Source organism: Condylura cristata, unplaced genomic scaffold, assembly GCF_000260355.1.
Source record: "Condylura cristata isolate star-nosed mole 26May11 unplaced genomic scaffold, ConCri1.0 scaffold00005, whole genome shotgun sequence".
In the NCBI taxonomy this organism is placed as follows: domain Eukaryota; kingdom Metazoa; phylum Chordata; class Mammalia; order Eulipotyphla; family Talpidae; genus Condylura; species Condylura cristata.
The window spans coordinates 31546380-31572432 of NW_004567106.1; the positions used below are offsets into that span (position 1 = coordinate 31546380).

Genomic DNA, 26053 nt, shown 5'->3' on the forward strand with positions numbered 1-26053 from the left:
TTTTCCCTAGTCTGGACTGCATCTCCCCAGTGGAAGGGTTTACCTTTTCTGAATCTAACCAAGGTGTCACCTTGACTGAGAACTGGCTTAGTTGGGCTTCTTCCTCTCACATGAGGGTACCTTTTTCTAGTTAGCAGAAGGGCTACCTGCAATGGGTCCACCTTGGTTCCAGAATTTCTAGAGTCAGCAGGCAGATGTTCCTACTTGTGTACACTGTTGCTGTTGGTGTGCGACTACTTGTGTACACTGTTGCTGTTGGTGTGCGACTGCTTATTACAAAATAGTTTCTCTCACTTCACCATGCTAGAGGAGCTGCTGGTGCTGAATGGGCAGGAAGCCAAATAGTGATACTGCTCTGTGTGGTTTTGTGCCCATGTAAGCATGTAACTGGGGTTTTTATAATATTTTAGCTCTCTCTGGGCTCATGCTTTTATGAATTTGTTGTTTAGCTATTGTATTAATAAAAAGTAGGCAACCTAGGTTAGATTTTTCATTAGTGACATAATAAGAGACTCTGTGAACTCAGTTTTTTCATATGTAGATGTGAAAAGCAAGGAATGGATGAATTTGAGCATGCTAATTAGCATTCAAGAATATTTTGGGTGGTAATGTGCAAAGAAATGTTTTGCGTAATTGAAATGATATTAGGCAAAACACTTGGCTGGATCACAACATTGCTCAACTTGAATAACAGGATGTTTGGATTATTTGAGAAAAATGAGAGATGTCTGGAGTTAGCTTAAGAGTAGAGTGAGCTGAGATTTGATGAGAGACTGACTTCTATCAGGGAAGTGTCCCTCCCAGCCCCATTTGTTGGAAAGGATTTTCACCTTTTTTGAAAAAGTATCTGATTTGATTGGAGAACTGAAGCTTCTTCTTCTTTTTTATTTTTATTATTTTTTTAAGATTTATTTATTTATTCATACAGAACTGGGGTACAGGCCAGAGATACGGAGGGTGAGAGGATTCACCAGAGACAGAGTGGGGTGCAGAACAGGCAGATCGACGAAGTACACTGCTGAGGGGAGCAGCGGGCGGGTCAGGAGAGGTCTGCCACGCCATGTGGTCTCCTCCGGGGGCAGGCGGGAATCAAACTCATGCGGAAGTGGCTTAAGCTTCTTTGTGCAGTGCTTTAACCCGCTGCGCCACCAGGGAGGGCCGAACTGAAGCTTCTTAACTCTTTAAATTTTTCTTTCTCCTGCTAAATTCCTTAAATTAAATTGCTAAGTTGTATACATCTGGAATCCCCAAAACTATATAAAGAACTATTTGGTTATATCAAATTAAGGTTTTTTTTTTTGGTGGCATCAAGATAATTCTTTAGATTTCACATTGAATGTTATATAGATTATACTGTACTTCTAATTTTATTGTTTCACTAACATAACCAAATTGAAGTAAAACTTTAAATGAAAGAAATTTCTTGAAGTGACATTTTTTTTTTGGTGGGGCTTCAAATAATGATAGTTGCTACTAGTTTTGAAAAGAACGGATAATGTTGTACTTACATATCTTTTCTTAGTTCTTAAATTGTACATTGCACTTAAAAAGTATGTACTGTGGCCCTCCCTGGTGGCGCAGCGGGTTAAAGCACAGCACTGAGAATCTAAAGCCGCTTCTGCATGAGTTCGATTCCCGCCTGCCCCGGAGGTGACCACATGGCGCAGCAGACCTCTCCTGACCCGCCCGCTGCTCCCCTCAGCAGTGTACTTTGTTGATCTGCCTGTTCTGCTCCCCACTCTGTCTCTGGTGAAGCCTCTCACCGCCCCTGAGCCTCTGGCCTGTACCCCCGTTCTGTATGCACAAATAAATAAATCTTTAAAAAAAAAAAAAGTATGTACTGCAAAAACAAGAGGACATTCTGAAATATTTTACTTTCTTGTAGTTAAGCAGAGTATTTCCAGTTTGAAAAAGATTAACAGAAGGAATTATTCTATTTCATGGGTTTGAAACACTTATGTAACATCATTGGGGCAGCTATAGGAAAACATGAAATAATAGTAAAACAGTAAAATTAGCTACATTAGGGTTGTCAGGGTGGATGGTGAATTACTACATATAATGGACACAAGGTTTCTTTTGGAGATGATGAAAATGGTCTAACATCAGATAATTGCACAGCTCTATAAATAATACATGAATTATACTTGAATTATATATTTCACTGGGATGTTATATAAGCTCTATTGCAGTAAAGTTATTACAAAAATTGGCTATGGGATAGAATGTGATAACAAGGAGGTGAAAGCGCAGCCTTCCAGCCTAACTGCTGTGGTCATGTTAAATAGCGCAGTACTCTTAGGAAGCAAGTTGACTGTTAAGAACCATGAAATGTTCTTGAGTGCTGAAATATGACTTATGGGAATGTGTATTAGTAAAAAATCCAAATTATGGAAAAGTTGTGTTGACTTGTCTTATATTTATTTAATTACTCTCTGTCTTTCCTTCCTCCTCTTGTGTATGCACACATATTTATCTGTAATATAGGAAAATCAGAAGTGATTTTAGTAAGTAGTAAGGAGAGTGGCCAAGTAAATTTTACTGCATATGTTAGCAGGTTGTTATCAAGATATAAGTTTTATTTGCTGAAATGAACATCTTTGAACATTAATCTTTGTCCTTATTGATGGTTATTTCCTTAAGATCGAAAAAGAAGTAGAATTATTGAGTCAAGTGGTTATGAAATATTTTTTCTCAATTTGAAAGTAGCTTCCCCCCCACATCCTGAATATAAAATGATGATGAAAAAAAAAATAGATCTTAGGAAGAAGCAAGTAGAATTCAACCTAAGATGTGCACATTTCAAAAGAGAGATATTTCTTTTAAAGATTTATTTATTTATGCATACAGAACTGGGATCCAAGCCAGAGGTGCAGGGCATGAGAGGATTCACCAGAGACAGAGTGGGGGGCAGAACAAGCAGATTGATGAAGTACACTGCTGAGGGGAGCTGAGGGCGGGTCAGGAGAGGTCTGCCATGCCAAGTGGATCACCTTCAGGGTGAGGATCAAACTCATGCTGGGGTGGCTTTGGCTTATTAGTGCTGTGCTTTAACCTACTGTACCACCAGGTAGGGCCCCTATTTTTTAAGGCTGAAGTTTCTAGACTTTACATGGGTGAGCAGATCAAAGTTTTAATTTGAAAACTTAGACTTGATTTGAATTTAATAGAGAAAGTAAAAAATCCTGAGTTAAGAAAGCCTACTTAAAAATCCTACTTCCTTTGGTATTTTGGTGACTTGTTATGAAATTAATAAGTTGGACAATCATGTCAGTGGGATCACAAAAGGAATTAAGCAAAAAGAAAACGTGGTACTCTGCTCTTAATTAATTTTCTTACACTGCTGTTAATTTTTGGACTGTGTTTGATTTCTCCCTTCAGGTGTAGTCCTCTTAGTTCTGCCACCACCACAGCAGCCGTGACTCATCCCCACAATCTCTTGTTCCCTTCTCTCCCCTGTTTTGAACTAACCTCTTTTAGCCCTCTGATGCTGTTATACCTCAGATCTGTGGTTCACTTGCAAGTTTTGTCTTTTTCTTGAACTTTGCTTGGTTTTTCTGTATTCTGCATATAAATTAAACCTGACATTTATCCTTTTTCTTCTGACTTATTTCACTTAGCATAATCCCTTGCAGCTCCATCCTGGTACTGTTCCAAACAAATGTGTCAACTACTGAGGCAGTGGTTTATTTTATATGGCCATTAGAATGAACCACCACTAGATGGCAGTCTTCCACAACCTTGGGCCTTAGTTGGCACTGCCTTTGATAAGGTGAGGTGAGAAAGGAAGACATTTTTATCCCAAATAATACTGTACCTCTTATTAATAATAATTTTAACTTTTGCAAGTTACAGAAGAGTAATGGAGTGGTTTTTTTAAAAATAATTATAGTGGGTGACATGTGGGTGACATCTTAGAATACAATGTAAAAGTGCTTTCTAGCCCCGCTTCTCTAAATTTCTTTTGTACTTGAATCATAAAAGGATCTGACTTTGTAAGTCCCCAGTTGGACCTGACAGTTTGAATTTCTGATTATCTCTCAGCTCATGCTAAATTGCAAGGATTAAGAGTTAGGTTGCTGTCCGACATTCACCAGGTAGAGAGCCTATTCTGTACCAGGCTCAAGATATAGTCAGTAAATTATTATCCCAGGCTCTCCACTTTCAGATACTTGTATTGAGCATACTAAATTGGCCCCCCATCTGGAAGATAAAAACCAAAAAGGTTTCTTATCAGAAAGGAGATATTTTGGTTTAGTGCACAATTTGCATAATTTGAATGTTCATAGATTATGGAAAACATGTTGAGTAGCTTTTAGGTCAGATGTTTCCCTTTCAGTTTTTTGGTTGGTATTATAGGAAAAATGGTTTATAAGAAAAATGAAGAATGTTAGATTATTTGTAGGACTACAATATATTATTTGAAATTAGCAAGAGAGTACCAAACTTTTCTTGTTTACTAGGTGTTTCACAAACATCTTATATGTATTTCCAAAATTTCAAGTCACATTTGTTTGATGCAGGAAGGTTAGATTTTATCTCCAACTTGTGCATTGTATATTACTGAGAAAGAAGTAATTACTAGGAAATCAAATTTTATGAACTAATTGAAGAATATTTGCCTAATGTTTTCCATTATTTATATTACTACCTGCCACTGTAGAGTTTAAACTAAAATTATTTTCATATTACATGTTTTAGGGAGAAATGGGTGTGGGAAATTGTGTTTGAAGTTAGAATAATCTTGTTTTTTTTTTAAGTTTTAACTGCTTTTTTGGAGGAACATGTGACACAGTTTTTTTTAATAAAAATGTTAGTGTATCTTTGTTTTTTATACTATTGACAAAGTAACGCTTGCAAAATTTAGTGAGTGGCATAAGCATGGACAATCAAATTACAGTTTGAAAATATACTAAATCAATTTTGAAAAGGTAGACTTGAAATGATTTTGAAATATGTTAGTAAAATTGGTGGAATTTATTTGGTTTGGTAATTTGATCTCTACTTGTGTTTGGAAAAAGGAACAAATGATATTCTTGCCTGACTTTTTGCTGCTTTTGTTTCATTGTGTCGCTACAATTTCCAATGTTTGTTGACATGGTATTTTACCTAGTTAAGATAAGTTTCTCATTTCAAAATAGTATTTGGAAAAGGATAAGCATTAAGATTGACAGAAAGTCAGTGTTAGAGTGAAGAAAGAATTTATTGTTATAAGGTCAACAATAACCTATGCTTAGTTCAGTAAAATAAGATACTTTATGTCGTCTATATAATAATGTTTATAGTTACCGATATATGTTTGAGCCAGATGTCTGAGCCAGAATTTCCTTTACTCATAATCTGACTTCGAGACTTTATATTTACTTCCTCAGTTACCCAAAACTTGTCTTATAGGTCTGTGACCTATAGGTCTGTGACCTATAAGACAAAGGCATCTTTCAAGTGTGTGGCTGGGCTAATGGGAAGAAATTGTTCATTTTTGGGAGATGTATGAGTGTTTTCAGAAAATGAGGTCAATCTTGAGTTAGCCCCCCTTGCATCATCTCCCTCTCTGTGTGTTGTCCACCTGTTCTTGCATCCATCCATCCATCCATCCATCCATCCATCCATCCATCCATCCATCCATCCATCCAGTGCACATTACAAGAATTAACAATACTTTAACAAAGTATTGTTAGAGCAGCTCCCTCAGTGTGTTTATGGTGGGTGGTGGAGAGGTGTATTTGAAGATCAGGAGCGTGCTTTTATCTTTTTTTGCCCCCTCTTCATTTTTATACCCCTTCACCTAGAGATTACTGATTCCAGTTTTCTATAAATAAACACTTCTATGATTTTTAAAATTTTCATAGCCGATAGGGTAAACTGTTCAAATTCCTTTGGGAATAATTTGTTCCACTTGATTATTTCTTAGACTTTGGAGCACTTAAAAATTCGTTTACTTTTAAAAAATCTTGGCATTTTGACCTAAGTAAAGTCAAATCAGTAAAAAAATTGAAGAAATCTGACTGTAGAATTGAGACTACCTGAGAAGAAGGGGTAGGACATAACATTAACAAAAGAAAGTGAAGTAGGTGTGGCAAAAAGGTGTAAATGTTCCTCTTGCTTTTGGTTTCCAGTTGTCTGCCAGAATCTCCCTGGGTGCTGCCTTACAGCTGACAGGTGAGGCCAGCAGTGCTGGTGTGAGTGTGCCTGGAAGGAGCTTGTGGGTTGGAACAGGCAGGGGATGAAGCAGTTACATGGTGTGTTCTACCCTGGGCTTCATACAGCCTTATTCTGGCTACATTATTGGGAGATAATTGCTCCAAATATTTGTTCATATTTCAAAATTTGTTGTAATTCATTTTAATCTTTCCCTCTCAATACTCCCCATGCCAAAAATGGGTATACTTGTGTTATAAAAGCCATTATGTTTACAAGGGAATATTTAAAGTTTATGAACCTGTAGAAGAGAGAAAATTAGCGTTTTAGTGCAATCTCCCAAAGAGTGTACAATACACTGCAATCCCAAACATTCCAATTTGAACTCATCTAGGTAGTTATATATTTCTGGAATTTAGCTATCACACCATCAAAAAGCCACAACCATTGAAAAAGTATTTTAACCATGTAAAATGTGCTGCCGTATAATGTGAATATCTGTGAGAAATGTCAATAAATATATTTAATAAATGTATTTTGTAGAAGTAAAGCTTTCCCATCCTATGAATTATCTCGAAGTCAGTTGAATTTAGTGCATCACTGTTCTTAATTTTGCATCAGTTGAAAACACAGATTTACTAGCAAACACATACACAAAATCATGTAAGTTGGGTTTATTAGCAAGCAAAAAATCTGCAGCCTTCCACATCAATCTGTTATTGGTGCATTTGTTTAATTCATATGCACATCAAATTGCTTAATACAGTGTGAACTGTTTTCAGAGAGCTTTTTTCCTGATCACTGATGATGTATTTTCATCAGCTGGTTTTCGTATGTTCCTTGCCTCTTTTCTCTCTGCCTTTTTTCCTGTTGCCTCTCTGTGGATTCGCTAGCCCAACCTCTTAATTTTTCTCAGGCCTAGCCTCACCAACTTTGGGCTAGTTTGCTTTTTTATGGTGCAGGTGAATTTTCCTTGCCTCCTCTCCCACCCAATCAAGATGAGTTTATTTTCCTATTTGACATACTATTTTGAGTCTGAATATTGCTCAGTGCTCTGTGTCTCTTTGTATTGCTCATCTGTGGATTAGGAGGGGGAATTGGGGGGATCTCTGTGTCTATGGGAGCCTTACTGGATGATCAGGCCTCATCCTCTCTACTGTGGTTCGGTTAAGTGTCTTGCATCCCTGAGCATTCCACCTGGATGGTCTGTAACCTGTCATCTTGGAAGTCAGGAAGGGTGTTTTCAGACTCACCATCTTTTCTGAGTCAGCCTCATTTTTCATTTGTTTCTTCCTCTGTTCAACTGTCTTTTACCAGAATACACTTCCAATTTCTACTCCCCCTGCCCCCATCTGCTGACCGGGTGGTGTGTGTGAGGCTTTACCTGGCAGTTCTTCTATCCCCATCATCAGTGCTGAGCGATTTAGCCAGGCTGTAATTTTTATATTCTATGGCCTTTACTGCTCTCTTTGGGTTTTTTGTTTTGTTTTGCAGGAAAACACCCAAATGATAAAATTTGTTCTTTCTGTCTGACAGAAAGGGAATGTGGTGAAGGTAGACCTTTTGCTATTCTGGTGGTTTTCATTTCTCCAGGCTACCTGCATTCCCTCTCCATTTGTGTTTTCTCTAAACTTGAGAGTGCTATGACTTTTGAGATTTTCAGAATTTTGTATATTCACAACCTCACCACTTCTTTTCTGAACTTTGGAGTTAGCACTGTCACAAAATGCACCAAATCTAGCTAATCCTGAAGACTCTTGGAAAGATCTGTTTTTCGATGGCCACCAATTTCCAAAACCTATTGTATGGCATTACGTTCTCTCCTTTGGGTCAGTGTTCCTGATGTCTGCTTATTATTTATCATTTCTTCATTTGTTTGTTTACTCTGCTACAAACATTTACGTTACTTTTTTGAAAGCACTTTTTGGAAAAGAGTTACTGAAGTGCCAGATTTAAAAAATAACTTTCACTATAAAAATTTTTTAAAATTCAACTCTTTAGTTATTTGGATGATTCTGATTAATTCTGGATAGACAATCTTTTATTTCTATTATACAAGCTATTTATATAGTGCAGATTAATTTCTTTGTACTTGATGTGAATATCTTTTTGCCTTGTTCTTGACTTTTAAATTACTTGTGTGTATTTTAATGTGGTAAAATTATTCCTTTCCTGGATTTTTTTTTATATTTGCATATTTTACTTTATTTTTAAAAAGATTTATCTATCTATGCATTTAGAACTGGGATACAGGCCTGAGGTGCAGGAGTGGTGACGAGGATTCACCAGAGACAGAGTTGGGAGCAGAACAGGCAGAGCTACGAAGTACACTACTGAGGGGAGCAGCTGATGGGTCAGGAGAGGCCATGCCATGTGGGTCATCTTCCTGTCTGGGGATGAAACTGGAGGTGAAGCAGCTGAGGCTAGCTGTGGGGTGCTGCACTTTAACCTGTTTGCACCACCAGGGAGGACCCCTTTCCTAGATTATTAATTCGATTTCTTTCATGCTTAGAAAGTTCTTTCCTGTGTAGTTTTGATATTTTTTGTTTTCTGTTGTTTGATCTATCAGGAATTTTTTATTTACTTATAGGGAAGACTGTGTGGAGAGAAAGCTAATATTGCCTGCCAGACATTATGCTATTGCATTTAACTCTAAGCTAGGTACCCTAATCATTTTCCCAAACTGAGAAACAGAAGCTCAGAGAATATAAGAGTCTCGCTCCAAATTATACCCAGACATGGTGAAGATTTGAATCTAAAGCTGTCAGGTTCTAGAGCCTGTGTTCATTCTGATATATTACCATGGCACCTCATATTTAATTGCCATACTAATGAGAGAGGGTTTGTGGACCTGAAGAGAAGAAGGCTTTTCTGGAAGTTTATTAACGAGGGCAGAGACCAACCTGTTTTGTTCACTGCTGTGTGTCTAATGTCTTGCACAGTCCTTGGCACAGAGTGGTGCTAAATCAGTAATTTGTTGCATGAATGAACCAAAATAGCATGAGATTGCACTGGGGTTTTCAAGAAATACAGATTAGCCCAGAACCTCATTCCAACCACACTGCACTCATTTTGATTGTTATTATCTCCCATAGTGGTAAGAATGGAGGTGTTTGCATGGGCCTCTTGGGTTTACCTTTACTCAGATTACTTCTCAGTCTGCCAGTGAGGTAGCATTTAAACAAGTCAGGCTTGTTGGTGGAAATAATGAGTTTTCTCAATTACTTGGAGTTGTATTTCTGTTACTCATCTGTTTGTTATTAATTTTTTTGGCATAAAATGTGGTATTCATAGTATTGAGCTTTTGTGATAGCATTCCTAAATCAATGTTTTTAGTTTTAAAAGTTACTTAAATTCTTTACTATTTAGTATAAGAGAAATTTCTTCTATTTAATACTCTTATCTCTCTTCTCTCTGGCCTATGAAAGTTCATTTTTTTCTGTAACTCTTATTTTGATTTTTTTTTTAGTCACATGTAGTTTCGGAAAAGTAGAATTTTTTATCAAGGAACATTTATAATGTTAGAAGTGGAGGCATAATATGGGTATGGTTTAGATTATATAGGTATGCACAACAATCCCATGTTTGTGACTGAGGTGGACAGAAAATTGGACTTATAAAAGGTTCGGTGTGTTTGGAATATCATTGTAAGTACATGCGATGAACAGTTATCACCATTAATACATGTGAGCAAGGTTGAATATTTTTAAATCATGAAATGACTTCTATAAGCTTATATGAGATTATGTTGTCACATAAATAAAAATTCATGAATTCTTTGGAATAAAGAGCCTGCCAAAGAAAATAGCAAACTGATGAGTTAGTTGCCTTTTGCCTCACCTTGAGGCAAACCTCAATAATCAGATCCTCAGCTTTCAAATAACTTCTAATTGTCAAAACTGGAGTCTTTTTCTTGTCTGCTAAGGAAATAGATTAGTGGCCACATGTGGTTGCTTAGAGGTGGTGCATCCCAAAGCTGTCTGGATTCTTTGATTGCCATCCAGGGAGTGAACTGATACATTCAAATGGGGTGAACAAACAGCCAGAACACACCCTCTTTTCGTGTGTTAGTTAGGCACTGTTAGTTCTAATAAAAATTCACGCTATTTTCATTACAGGGAATCAACAGATGATATTTTGATGACCCTTGTCTAACCACTGGAAAGTATGGCTTCTATTTTCTAATAGATGTGGTTGAAATGTTAGAGAAGAATCCCTGTGGTGCCCTGGCTCCTGTTCCTTGTTTAAGCATTAAAGTGTAGGTGTTTTATGCGATTGGAGAACTGTCCTCAGTTGTTTTTCAGATCCTTTATGGATCCACAGTGAGAAATTGGAAGATCAAGGGGATAATAGGAATGATTCTCATCCTGTGCTGGATTTTCTCATATATGTGGTATTCATTTATAAAACTTCTGGTCCAAGATCCATAAAACAATGTTACTTTCAAATAGCATTTTCCTGTATATTATATTATATAAAATCTTTAGTTCCTGGGGGAAGGTTATAAAGAGGGTTCCCTGTAGTCTACAAATTCAGTTTTATATGATCATTTAAAGGTACTTTTTTTGAAAGGTGTATTCTAGATTCCATGTATAGATACACTGTAGGAATTTAGTGTTTAAATGCTTCCTTGTCCACTATGGCTAGGAGGGAGAAAGGCTGAAAAGAATATTTGAAAATTCTTGGTGTTGTTTGAAAATGGTTTTTTTTTTTTTCCCTTTATGGTGGCTGACTGCCAAGAATGGAAAAGTGTTATGGGGAACTGCCTTATGACAGAGGATGATTAAATATAGTAGTCTTGATAGGATTTGACAACCACTTTCGATCTATTTACATGTTTCATCATGGTCTCCTTCTTAGCGGTGGAATAACTAAGCTATTACATATTTTATTCAATTGAGAAGGGAAATGATTACCATAAAACTACTTTATTCAAAAGACACTCTGATATAAAGGGTTGCAAGAGTTTCAAAAATTCATTCACAAAACACATTGCCGTGGGAATGAACAGTCTCCCCCTTGCCCCAGGCTTTCTTAATTAGGTTGATTCGGTAACCCTTTTCCATTCTTGTAGATTTAAATTATAAAATACAAGGTGGAAATCTTTGTTAATGCTTAAACGCTTCATATGAAAACCAAATGCTTATGGCGACTACTACCATTTTAAAAGCATTTTAAGTACATTAGTAGTACTCTGTGTAAGGGATATGTGTGCATGTATATGTACATATACATGTATATTTGTATTTTAAAGTAGTTTATGTTTCTGATGGACATATAGGTGGTGTCCAGCTTTCGACTAATAATAAGCTGCTGTGAGCATTTTTGTATAATTCCTTATGTGGCTAGTATAAGATGGAAAGTGTCACACAAGTTAAGATAATTTATTTTTTATCCTGATAAATTCTTTTTCAGCTCCTTTCCGTATAAAATTTAAGATGCTCAACTTATAATAATAGTTGACATGATTGATGTGGAAGAACATTTTTGTGCGTGTTGACCTCTTAAATTTTAGAGATATAAAGTTTGTCTCTTCGATATTTCATATAAATCATAATTTAATTCACTCCCAGCTAATTTAGAATAACAGGAATGACTAATCTCCACATATTAGAATAAGTATATCGATATTTGAACCATATTTCTTCCTAAGTTATAAAAAGGAGGGTTTAAAACCAAATTTCTTATATTGAAACTTGTGAATAAAAATTTTTTAAGTTAATGTCTCTAGATCTTTGCTAAAATAAGACAGTGTTATTTAATATGGAAATAAAATTGAGGAGAACCTCTAAATCTAATTTCAAAGCTATATTGTGTTTTTAGGGGACTGAACATAAAATGTGTGAGTGGAAAATTAAGTTTTCATTTGACTTTCTGCAGCTAGTTGATTAAGCCCCATTTAGTTCATTGTCCTAAAGATGAAATTTGCACAATGTTTTAAAAGGTAGGAATTGCAAAAAAGTACTTGTTTCTAAGGTAGTCCAAACTGTTTTTACAATCTATCATCTTTCATTTACCAGCAGAAATATGTAAAGAAAAGGAAAATATTCAGTGGGAACAAAATGTTGAGATGATGAAAAACTACAAGGAGAGAATAGACTTAAAAAAGACTACAAAAAAGAAACTAGCTTTTCCCCTCAACAATCTGTCTAAATTCATTTTGGTTTCATTATATATCTAGCCTGGAGGCAAAGTATGTCGAGTATTACAACAAAGAGGGTGTTATAAGGAGGGCTTTTTTTTTTCAATAATAAAGTATAACATATGTGTAAACCATGCAACTTTGTAACAGGAAACTTTATAATAAGGGAGGACTGTGCTTAGCTTTTCCACAATTTTGGAAGAATGAGTTTTATTAGGTGTTAGACAAAGAAATTATCAACTGACTTTTATGCTGTGAGGTTGAAAGATTTGTTATGACCATTTCTAGACTTTTGCAGGGGTTTTAATGTGGGTCCTGATATATTAGGAACAGTGCCTAGCACTATTAATATGTCTACTGTTGCTAGTTCTCTTAAGGAATATGATGTTTAACTTTTGCCTTTCAGTGGAAGATTATTCAAAATCCTGTTATTCTGTGGTTTTCTCAGCAGTATTAGGCTGTTCTTGAATTGATCAACACATAATATAATTTGGGAACCCAATCAATGGCTCTTTTCTTTTTGAAACATGGTGACAAATTCTTTTGAAACTTGGGAAATTGGCTCCATCATTCATCCTGTACTCTACTGCCCCACTTCCTGAAAACCATATTGTTTTGATGTCAGTATGTAGAATAGATTATCTGTTGGGGAATCAGTGTGTATTTGTTATATTGGAATACATGTAAACTTGACAACTGATATAAGTTAGTAGGCGTTGGGTCCAATAGTTTACCCAGTTAATGGAGACACAAAATTAGGGACCCGTAATATGTCTAAAACATATTTCTTGTTCATTTTACCAAGTTTTGAGATTAACTGGCAATAGCTCTGTTTTTCTGGCTATTAATGGCTAATATATTGTTGTAGAGTTTTAGGATTTATGTAGTGCTTATTATAGAATAGTTGAACTCTTTGTATTTATCACCCTGTTATTGAAATGAACTGGAAGTGTAGGAGTCAGTCTTCTAACTTTTGGCTTTTCAGTATTCTACTTTTTTAATATAACAACTACTCATTTTCTTCTCCTCCCTCCCTCTCTTAAAAATGATGCCACACCACACACATTTTTATACTATTTTAAATGAAGGTGGGGGATTTTAATGAGACACCACTCAAGTGCTGTTAGAAATTTGGGCATGAAATTCACAGATTTAGAAAAGAGATGTTAGAAATATGTTAGTAAGGTGTATTGTTATATATTTAAAAACAGACCATTTACTTTAAACCTTGCAAGGTCACAGAAACAGTCAAAATAACTGTTAACTAAGTGTAGTTAATTTGATAAAAATCAAAAGTCATAGTACATATAAGCTTATGAAGACATCAATCCCCCATTGTCCTCTACTTTCGAATGACTCATTTCTGTCTGTATTTTTTTCTGATGGTTGACTCCTCTTTAAATATTATGATTATACCATTTTTAAAAAAGATTTATTTATTTATGCATACAGAACTGGAGTGCAGGCCAGAGGTGCAGGGGCAGTGAGAGGATTCACCAGAGACAGAGTGGGGAGCAGAACAGGCAGGTCGATGAAGTACACTGCTGAGAGGAGCAGCGGGCCAGTCAGGAGAGGTCTGCTGCACCATGTGGGTCACCTCCCTGGCCAGGGGGTCAAACTCATGTTGAAGTGGCTGCTGCTAGCTTTGTAGTGCTATGCTTTAACCCTTGTGCCACAAGGGAGGGCCTGATTACACCATTTTTTAAAAAGATTTATTTACTTATGCTTACAGAACTGGGGTTTGGGCCTGAGGTTCAGGGGCAGTGAGAGGATTCACCAAGAGCAGAGTGGGGAACAGAGCAGGCAGATTGACGAAGTACACTGCTGAGGGGAGCAGCTGGTGGGGCAGAAGTCGGCGGCGCCTGATTATACCAGTATTTTGAATGAACTTTACCTAGATCTTGTCTGTAGACGTACCACAGTGATAAAGGTTTTGATTATATTGATGCTTCCTTTCTTTTGTTCTTATTTCAATAATATCATTGTATTCCTTTTTTTGTTGTGGTACTGCCTTCTACCTTAACTGTGACATTCAAACCTCTATTTCTTGTTTCATTTCAAATCATTAGCACATTTTGTAAAATATGCACATTAGTTATTTTTTTCTTTCCCATTATATAGCCCACCTGAGGTCTCTCAATTTGTGTAAATGATGCCTGGTCTTGCTTTGTAATGGTTAATATTTATATACTGGTCTATAATTATAACTATGTCTTACATGACACTTTTACAGATAATTCTATAAACTATTAATACTTTGGATTATGTAAATATTATCCAATGTGTTGTACTAAAATTTCATTTCTTTTTAAAATGCATCCAATGTACTCCTATTCAAATGACAGTGTTCCTAGTGGATTCTTTTATTTTTTTAGATACATATTGCTTTATATAGCCGAACAGTTCCTAGAGGTTTTCTAGGCTTTGGTAATGCTGTTGAACCTGCCAACTCCCTCTAGTTCCTGGGAATATTAATGTAATCTTGGGGGCATTTAAAAAAATTCATTTTCTTATATCATTCATTTTTATACAGTATTTGATTTCTGCCCTCAGGTTAGTCCTTGTAGTTTTCCTACCACCACAGCACCTTGACCCATCACGAAAGTCCTTTATCTCTTCCCTCCACTCTCTTTACTCTTCTGCTGCTGGATGCCTCAAATCTATGGTTTGTTTGCAAGTTTAGTCTTTTTCCTTCCCCTTTGTGGTTTCTCTAATTCCCCTTTAATGAAACCATCTGATGTATTTTTTTTTCTTTCTGACTGATTTTGCTTAGCATAATCCTTTCCAGCTCCATCCATGTTGCTGCAAATGGCAGGAGTTGATCTTTTTTCATCACTGAATAGTATTCTGTTGTCTCTATATACGATATCTTCTTGATCTATTCATCTTGGACTCTTGGGTTTTCCCCCATATTTTCTACTTTTTGAATTATTTTGTTCTGTAATAATTATTTTTCCTTGGGATTTTTCAAGTTAAAAAGAAATAAAAAATTCTTTTAAATTACTACTTTATTATTGTAGAACAGTTTGAGTCCCAGCAGAACAGAGAGGAAAGTACAAAAATTTCTCTTATAGACATTGTTGTTCACCTCAACAATGCATAACCTCTTCCTATGAAGATCTCTTACTAAAGTACTATGTTTGTTACAACTGATGAACCTAAATGACACGCCATACTCAACCCAAGACCATAGTTTATTCTTGCTGTAGTACAATCTGTGGGTTTGCATAAATGAATTGGGGCATGTATCCATATTATGGGATCCTTCAGAGTATTTTCACTACTGTAAAATTCCTGTGTTCTGCATATTCATTCATCTGTTATTCCCCTACAACTCCTGCAACTGCTTATTTTTTATTGTCTTCTTGCTTTGGCCTTTTCCAGAATGTTATATATATTATGCAGACTTTTCACATTGGTTTCTTTTAATTAGTAATTTTCACTTAAGTTTTCTCCATGTATTTTTTTTTTAAAGATTTTATTTTATTTGTACATGCAGAACTGGGGTACAGGCCAGAGGCTCAGGGGTGGTGAGAGGCTTCACCAGAGACAGTGGGGAGCAGAACAGGCAGATCTACGAAGTACACTGCTGAGGGGCGGGTCAGGAGAGGTCTGCCGCGCCATGTGGTCACCTCCGGGGCAGGTGGGGATCGAACTCATGTGGAAGTGGCTTTAGATTCTCAGTGCAGTGCTTTAACCTGCTGTGCCACCAGGGAGGGCCTTTCTCCATGTCTTTCCATGGCTTGACAGCTCATTTATTTTAGCACTGAAAAATATTCCATTGTCCAGTTGCACAGTTTTTTTTTTTTTTTTAATCCTGTAGCCTCTTGAGTGACATCCTGGTTGTTTCTAAGTTTTGGAAGTTATAAATACAGTTGCTATAAGTATCAATATGTAGGCTTTGTGGACATTAAGTTTTTAACTTTTTGGTAAAAGGCAAGGAATATCATTGATGAACTGAGGATAAGAGTATTCTTGGTCTTATAAGAAACTGTGAAGCTGTCTTCTGATGTGGCTGTTCCATTGTGCATCCCTTCCAGCACTGGATGAGAGTTCCTGTCGCTCCAAATGCTCCTGTTGGCTAGCTTTTGTGCTGTCAGTGTTGCCTATTTTAACTGTTCTAATCAGAGTATGGTGGTTAGGCTTTTCTTTTTATGAACTTTCTTCAGATGCCTGGCTGTCTCTCCTTTTAAAGATTTATTTATTTACGCATATAGAAATGGGGTACAGGCCAGAGGTACAGGGGCAGTGAGAGGATTCACCAGAGACAGAACAAGGAGCAGAGCAGGCCGACTGATGAAGTACACTGCTGAGGGGAGCAGCCAGCGGGGTCAGGAGAGGTCTGCCGTGCCATGTGCGTCACCTCTGGGGTGGGGAATCCAACTCATACTGAAATGGCTTTAGCTTCTTAGTGCTATGCTTTAACCCACTGTGCCACCAGAGAGGGCCCCCAATTGGCCTAGCTTTAAGGTGGACATATGGAAAGCTAGTTGAAGTTAGGACCCTTCCAATGTCAGCATGAGAAGCTAACACCTACATTAATCACTAGTGTTTTCTAGACTGGTCAGTGTATTCATTAAAAATTTTTGTTGTTGTTGTTGATAAATATATTTTTAAAGACAAGAACCCTTTCTTCCTTCTTTCTTTTGAGGGTGGGAGGGTGGGCTGAGTGGCAGTAAGTACCTGCATGCTGAATGTTTAACAGGCAGGAGTGGGGAGGAAAGTGGGTAGTTGGCTGTCTGACTGTCCTTGTCAGGTTGGCTGGCTCTCTGTCTCCCGTTCCCTCTCATCTACCTATCTTTCTTTCAAAAACGTTTTTTTTTTTTTTTTAAAAGATTTATTTATTTGTGCATACAGAACTGGGGTACAGGCCAGAGGCTCAGGGGCGGTGAGAGGCTTCACCTTAGACAGAGCGGGAAGCAGAACAGGCAGATCAATGAAGTACACTGCTGAGGGGAGCAGTGGGCGGGTCAGGAGAGGTCTGCCACGCCATGTGGTCACCTCCAGGGCAGGGGGGAATCGAACTCATGCGGAAGCGGCTTTAGATTCTCAGTGCTGTGCTTTAACCCGCTGCGCCACCAGGGAGGGCCTCAAAAACGTTTTTATTGAGACATGTCATATGTTCTACAGATCCTTAACCCTAACCCTAACCCTATTTTGAGTAGACAGTTCAGTGTGTTTTTGTATGTTCACAGAGTTGTAGAGCTGCTACCACATCAATTATACATCGGATTCACCCCTTCAAAAAATGTCGTTATTCATGAACTGTCATTCTGCATTTCCAGCCAAGTTTCCCAATCTAAGATAACCACTGATCTGCTTCTGGCTCTGTAGATTTACATATCCTGAACTTTTCATGTAAATGGAATAATATAACCTGAGGTCTTCTGTGATGACCTGCTTTCACTTAGCATGATATTTTCAAGGTTTGTTTTGTTGCATGTATTAGTATTTCATTCCTTTTTAGTGCAGAGTAATATTTTGTTGTGTGGTTATAGTTTCTTTTATTCATTGACTGATAGACTTTCTGATTTTCTACTTTATGGTGGTTGTGACTAATGCCCTTAAGAAAATTCATATACAAGTATTTGTTTGGACCCAAGTTTTCATTTCTTTTGGGTATATGCTTAGGAGTAGAATTGCAGTAGTAACTTGTAGTAATTCCATATTTAACCATTTGAGGGGTTGCCACACTGTTTTCAAGTTGCTTCCCCAAATTTCATTCCTACCAGCAAAGCATGATGGTTCCACACAAGGGTGAGGTTTTTACATCCTTGCTAATACTTGTTATTGCCCACCTTTTTGATGATAGGAAGTTCAGCGGGTATATAATGGTATTTCATTGTGGTCTTTTTTTTAAACTCATAAACATTTTTATTACATGTGTTTTAAGCACTTTGCTAAATGCATTGAAGAAGATCTATAACATCCATTTCTTGAAATAGCACTTTTCTCAAAAGAACACTCATATAACCATTACTAGTAAATGTCATTTTTGTCCCCTGATAATATAATATACTGATATATTATTGACACAAATTTATTGTGGTTTTGATTTGTACTTCAGTGATGGCTAATGATATTGAGCATCCTTCATGTGCCTGTTTAACAGTCCAACTAGAAAGATTTACTGCAAACTGTGTGTCTCTGGGAACTGGGGACAGAGTTTTTGAACTGGGGTTTCACATTAGGAGAGTTAGGGGGTTACAATTTATCAGAAATGCAAAATCTGTAGTTGTAGGTCTTTTCTCTTGAGGTGGTTTTCTCTTTTTCCAGAGGTTTCTGTTGGGATATTGTTTAAATAAGGCTAAAAACTAAATCTCTGTTTCTTGCCCAGCAGGCAAGTTTAGGAGGGAAGGAAATCGATAAGGTTGTCATGGGAACCCATCCTTAAGACTCAACCACCCTGAGCTGAAAAGCCAGCCCAGCTCTAGCAGTGTGGAAGCAAAGCCAGAACACACTGGGTGTCACCACCAGCCCCTGAGACCAGACATCCCCGCAGGTTACTGGCACAAACAGTTGCTCCAGTAAGAAGCTCATGAAAACAGGATGTGAAAGAGAGCCTCGAACCCATCTTCAGGCACAGCATTCTCTCCCGTCTTGCTGCCTGTTCCCTTGCAGGATCCTCGATAACCCTGACTTTTCTGTTCTCTACTGTCTTTGTGAATTCTTTCACCCCCATGTCTGGACTACACCCAGTTTCCCCCTGCAACAGTTTAAGTTCTGTCTGGGGAGCATAAGCTAGTCCCATGTATTCTGGAAGTAAGTGGGGGAAGGGAGCTAGAGGGTCGATCGTTCAGTGTATTTCTTACCCATGTTTTTTCAAGTGCTTGCTCATTTTCCATGCTGTTCTACACCTCCTGTTCCCCTACTCAGGAGTCCCTTACATAGAGTGACTTCTCCCTGCGCTATCCTTTCTGTTTCTCATGGAGTCCTCGGTATCTAACTTTTACTTAGACTTTTACATAACTCCTCTTGTTTCCAGATCCCACCTCATTCCACATTTTGTGGTATTGAAACTGGGTCCCCACAGCACAAGCCATGGGGCCTGACTGGCTTTTCCCTGACGCCCGAACAGAAGGGCAGGCCATGCTGGCATTGGTGGTGCCAGCTCCAGCACACAAGGTACAGCCTGCAGGTTGGTCTGCTCACACCACTGGCAGTGACCAGCAGAGGCAGAAGTGTTCCCAGCCTGCCACCAGAATGTGCCGAGCCTGCAGGCAGCTCCTCCTCTGGGGCCAGCCAGGTTTGAGCTCCTGATCCCCTTGGGTTCTGGTAATGAGCACTTGGGCTGCAGCAGTGGGAGCCTTACTGCCCAAGCATGCTGCCTTTGGGCAGTACCCAGACCCATTTGAAAATGGCAGAAATGGTAGGTTGCCTGCCAACACCAGTGTGAGTGGCTCACTGGGGCCCAGGCTACTTAACTGTAGCTGGCACTGGTGGTGGACTGCGTTGGTTCTCCTGCCACACTACCCCAGGGCATGCAACCCCACTGAGGCTGCAGCAGCTTGGTAGGAAGGCACCAGCGTGGTGGTAAGCTCTGGCAGCACCGTGGAGATAAACCCCAAACGCAGTGGCTCCTGGCCCAGGGCTGCTTGGAGGAGCCTTGGGCCCTCCTGGACCAGATCTGGTGTTCCAGTTCTCTGGAGCTGCTGGGAGTAGAGGCCTGAAGAGTGCTGGGCCAAGATGGTGGGTTTCCAGTGGTGCCCACTCTGTAGTAGCTCGGACCAGTCTCTCAGGGCTGCTGCAGGCACCCCTTCCCCTTGCACTGTTATACTCCGACCTGCTGAAGGTGCATCTGTCTCCCCACCCCCGACACCACCCCAGGCTGGCTCTGGCCATGGCTTCTTAGAGCCCTCCAGCTCATGAACCTGCCCTGACCCCAGATAGATCAATCTGTGCAGACTCTGGGTTTACCCTTTTGTATTTGGCACCTGGGTGTAAGTAGACCAATCAGGGTCAAGCTCATTGGACCCATGAATTTAAGCTCAGTTTCATTCCTGGTGGTGAGCTATTTGGATTGAAAATAGAAGTGAAATGTTTGGTGCTAACTGGAATCAATTAGACTCTTAGTATTGAAAATGGTCCAATCAGACTTGTAGGGTATGGGGCCCTGAAAGAGGATATAAGGAAGAGCAAGAGCCAGTTGCATCATTCTGCTTCTGGCTTCTGAAGAAAGAAGGATTCAGCAGCTAATCTCTGAAGAGAGAAGAAGCATCAAACAGATGACCTCCGTGGTTTCAGTAGGCCTGCAGACCTCTATAGGCCGCTAGATCTCCATGGAACTGCAGAGACCTGCCTGCTGCACCTGCCTCTGCTCTGGCCTCTGGCTCTCTCTCCAGTGAGCACTGCTGGCCTGGCTCAGTATCTGAAAAAGATCTGCTTGCTATTGGCTTATGTCAGTTGCTCACAAAGAGCTGTTGATATAGACCAACACTCATTGAGACTGTAACACTGGTGTCACTGACATGGCCTGCTGGTGACTGGTAGTAACCAGCACCTCTGACAAGTGCTAACTGATGCTGTTGACAGGTGATTGGCACTGTGTCCGGCCACCTTTGACAGCTGTTTGCCCTTCTGATCCTTCAGTACTACTTCTTGTGCTGTTGCTTCCACTGCTGTCTGGTCTGGTGTCAGGTGTTGTCCAGCCTGGCCTGCAGCCTGTTGCTGTGGGCTGCTGTGGTATGGCTTCAGAGGCTCCAGCTGTGAGCATTACAGCTGCAACTGTGACCTGGACACTTGTGCACTGCTGACCCATATGGCCACCACACCAGGCCATCTTGAATAAACGACCTTTTGGACACTGTGGACATTATTTGGGGTGAGACAACTGGAGGCTTATGGCCTTCGACCTTCTTTGTTTCTTCAGTCTATTTGTTAAATCCAGTTGTTATTCCCTGAGCCTGAGTGTTCTTGCAATTGTTAGGCTATGGATGAAAACCCACAGGTGATGATCTGTCCCCCATCTTGGCACTGCTTTGTGTACTGTTTTAATAACTGGTGCTTTTACTTCCTGAACCTTTTCACATTTCACTGAGGTGAATACATACAGTTCTCTCTAGCCTTTTTTTTTTAAAGATTTATTTATTTGTGCATACAGAACTGGGATACAGACCAGAGGCTCAGGGGCAGTGAGAGGCTTCACCAGAGACAAAGCAGGGAACAGAACAGGCAGATCTACGAAGTACACTGCTGAGGGGAGCAGCGGGCGGGTCAGGAGAGGTCTGCCACGCCAGATGGTCACCTCCGGGGCAGGCGGGAATCGAACTCATGCGGAAGCGCCTTTAGATTCTCAGTGCTGTGCTTTAACCCCCTGCGTCACCAGGGAGGGCCCAGTTCTCTCTAGCCTTTTATATTTGACTTTACTTTGTTCTCTCTGGTCACATTCCTTCTTCACAGATTGTGGTTAGACTTACCACATGTGTGTATTCTGATTCTTTTGAAAGAGCTTTTGTCTGTTTACTTCATTCCTTGTTTTTTTTTTTTTAAAGAAGAGATAATATAGCAATCTTTAATTCACAACCTTAAAATAGGAGTCATGCTTATTTTTTTGATGATGTTTCTATAAAATACTAAGTCAGGGGAAAGAAAATGTGAATGACTATCTCCACAGCTTTTAATTTCTTTCCTGAGTAAAATAATAATAAAGGGGGTCAGAATGGCTGCCAGGTCATGATTACAGAAGCTTGGCTGTCACTAATGGGCAATGAGTTGGTTTTCTGCTCCCATAGTTGAGTGAGTTATTTCACCTCTGGGACCCAGTAAATGTTCAGACAGTTGAGTAATCCCACCTTCAGGCATATGGTTGGCAGCAGGGCAAGTAATATCTGAGTCCTTGGCATAATAGCTAATGGGGAATTAGAGAGAGTGTAAATGTTTGACAGGACTCTGTCTCTTAATTTCCTACGATTTCATTTTCCTTGCTATCAATAGGACTGGCTTTGCTTATAGAGCGGGGCTGGGGGGGGGATGTTTGTAATTTTGGCAGATGTACGGATGATTGTCATGCTAATATAGTTTCTGGAGGGAGAGATGAGCCTGGTGTTAGTTCACAATCTTTAATAAAAGAATTTTAACCCAATGTTTCTTAGAGTAACTGACAACTCCTGGTTCCAATTTTCTATTTCCAATTGGTAAGCTGAGTTCTCTCTTGAAACAGCATCTAAGCCATTTCACATGACTTTCCCACTATAACCCCAAAATATATCTGAACAAGTCAGTGTCTGAGATAAAGTCTATAAAGTACTCAGTCATGTTCTGGGTTCTGTTTACCCAACATTTGTCACTAACTAAGCAGTCCCAATGGAAAATAAGAATCTCTCTTAATAATTCTAATTAGTAGAGATCTGATAAAGAGTTTGAGCAGCTCATTTTGGGTCACATGCTTATTCTTGAGCCCATCAGAGAGTGGTAAATCAGAGAGTAGTTTATTCTTATGCCCAATGTCTTGGATAAGTTCTCAACACTTCGGGAGATGGTGGGAGTTAATTAGATCATTTAAATAATTCTGTTCGAATCACAAAGAATTTGGGAACTGCTATTAGATGACAAAAACCACATGTTTTCTGTACAGAAGAAAGACAGAACTCTAAAGTGGTGATTCTCAAACTTTAGTGTCACTAAGATTACCTGGAGGACATATTGAAACACAGATTGCTGGGTTCCTGATTCAGTAGGAATAGGGGAAGAGTACAAGAATTTGCATTCTGTGTGATGTTGCTGTTCTGTGTGATGTTGCTATTCACAGCCTTGGTTGTCTAGATAGAGAATCATATTTTAGCATCGCTGCTTTAAAGAAATTTTGATTGTGCAGAGAAATTTCTGGGAAGATTTACTAAAAGTCTTTCTAGGGCTTCACTTCCAAAAATTCAGATGTGGGAAGTTTGGAATGGAGTTCAGGAATTTGCATTTGTAAGTAAGTTCTCCATCTGTTGCGCAGGAGACCTAGGGCATCAATAGACATTGCTATGTGAAATGTTGTTCTTGTGCGTTTCATGTTCTGAAGATTATAAATTCGCTATTTTTATTTATTTATTTTTACTAAGCTGAAACACTACTTTTGTATCAGTCAACATCTTAGCAGGAAAGAGAATTTATCTCCAGATGGAAACGGGATGGCCTGGATGTTAGTCTATCTCTGTGTTGTGTGCTTAAAAACCCAGGACAAGACTCAAGTACAGACACACAAGGGAAGGTTAATAAAAGGCTTAATTACAAGGGAAATGAGAAGAGGGAAAAAATAGGGGAAAAGGGGACAGAGAGATTAACTTGTGAATACATTCTACTGGTAACACTGTCTGAGCTGGGTGCGTGCTGAAGGCAGGCAAGAGAGAGTGAGGCCCACATGTGTTTGTTTTTCTTTAAGTGCGGTTGCTTAACTCCACCCTTAGTTCCTAGAAAAATCCTTCAAGCAGTCAAGAATCATAGCAGGGCCAAGGCATAATGCGAGTGCTGGGGTAGCTGGGGTCTCTTTGGCATGAAGGTGGGGGCGGAATCCATAAGACACCAGCAGGTGGAGTTCACTCAGGACATACTGTTCCTCCAACAATTTAAGTGAAGACACTTCAGTGAAGAGATAATTAACAGGCATGGAAAAGATTAAGGGAACAATAGTGAAGTCCCTAAGTATTAGTAACAGTGAAAGCTGTTACTGTTTCTGGGGTGCAAGGAATAGGAGAAGAAAATGGTGTCATTTTGAATCTTGTTATGAGCTGCAAGTGTGGAGAAAAGTCCCTGCTCTTATTCATTCAGTCAAAAATGTCTTCCTTTCAAGAGGGGATGTTCAAAGTTCTGTCATTCACCCAGTTGGCACAGGATGATTTTTCATTCATATTCTCATCTGAAATAAAAATTGCAATGTAGCCATTACTAATTTCTTTCATATAAGGTAGCTGGAAAAAATTTAGGATATGGAGAAATAATGATTAGTATAAAATAGGCTTAGTCTTTAATCTTTGTTGCTAGTTAACATACTGAAGATAATAAGTTCCTCTCTCCATCACCCATTTTAATTTTCTAGAATCTATATTTGTGTACAGTTGGCTAGTCAAGTTTCCTTACTTTTTTCATTTCATTTACTTTTATGCCCCCAAAATCTGAGTGCTTAATGGGCCTAAGTTTATTGAGTTGCCATAGTTTTCTATTAACTTTATTATTGGACATAAGAATCTTAAGAAGCAGCTTATAGAAGCTCCTGGATTTAGATGTAGCCTACCTCCTCCTGCTGTACAACAGTCACCAGTTTCTTGTTAGTAATAGGAAACAGTCACTCTGCTGGTATAATCATTTCCTGTTCTGCCTGTCACTCCTATGGTGGCGAGATTCCAACTTGAGTGGTCTCAGCTTCAAGTTTAGAACTACGGCTGTGTTCCTTATCGATGACTTCTTTTCCTGTAACTAGAATCTTCATAATGTGTGTCCAATATGAGAAGTTCTTCTACATACCTTCTCCCTAGGCCTTTATCAAGAATCCAATCTTCTTTACAGTTCTTTGACAACTTTATCAACCTTTGCTGATGTATTGCTGTAAACCTGAATCATAGACTATCACACACACACACACACACACACACATATATATCTTAGTGGGAAGATTTTCCTTTTTTACAGTGCCTTAAGGATACCCTGGAGTGGTGATATTGTGGAAGACCACTGGTGCCAATATACCATGCAGACCCATCTGTAAACCAAGTTTATGTGCTTTTCCTTCTTTTGTTCAGTGGCCATAGGGAGCTCCTCTTGAGGCCATGGAAGAGATAGTGAAATAGCAGGAATAGGACCTATGGGAATTTGATGCTTGTTTATGCGATTTAATACCTTTTTTCATATTCATATTCTCATTTCTATTTAATGATAAAGTAATGGTTCACATACTTAATTTTGTGCCTCAATCCTGCTTCATGATGGGTGGCTCTGACTGTGTGGTCATTTTTATAATAGAACCATGGCCTACATGAAGCTGCTTCTTAAATGGAGAATAATTATTGTCAGAGACTGTAGAATTTGTACAAAGATTACTGTTGGTGGCTCTCCAGAGACTATATAGAACAGACCTACCTGCTAAATAATTCAAGTATCTACCAGATAATTCAAGTATCATTTGGTCTGTGGGCTATAAGACAGTTCAGCCCACATTACAACCTTTTTCAAAGTCCTCAGTGCAGTCACCTTTCTTGCTTTGGTCTCTAGTTGAAATTAGCAACTCTGTTTTAATGGACTGTTGGTTGCTTCCAGAATTCAGAGACTTTCTATTTGTTCTTTTTTCTTTGTGAGACAGTGCAAGGTGTGAAGTAACATGTTTTTCTTTTCTTTTCTTTTCTTTTCTTTTCTTTTTTTTTTTTAGAGGGGCTATCCCAACCTGCACCAGATTGCCCTGAGAACTTCACAGTGGGGTGGGATCTTCAATTTTCATGGAATCTTTCTGCTTTCCTAGTCTAGTTGTGATGCCATCAGTATTGTATGACAACAGTATTAGACCAGTGTGATGTCAACAATATTAACTACCAGTATTACAGTCCTTGGGATATCAAGATGGTATACCAAGGTATCTGAAGAGTTTTATAACAAAGATCAGGAAAATTGAAATAGCCCTGAAAAAGAGAGGGAAGATATACTACAATTATGTAATCCCCTTTTTTGGCATGACCAAGAGTCTATACTTTCAAATGATTATTCATGTACCAAGTTATAAATAACAAGTTCTTGAACTCTAATATTTAATTTGCTTAAGAGAAATTAAGACCAGTGCAAACTATACTAGTAATCATTGTGTTA

At 38.7% G+C, this 26053-nt stretch overlaps 1 protein-coding gene across 1 annotated transcript in view; it reads left to right on the forward strand.

Moving 5' to 3' along the window:
* The window catches only part of BBS9 (Bardet-Biedl syndrome 9), a 332179-nt gene that overhangs the window by 16688 nt on the left and 289438 nt on the right, over window positions 1–26053 (forward strand). The window lies entirely within an intron of this gene.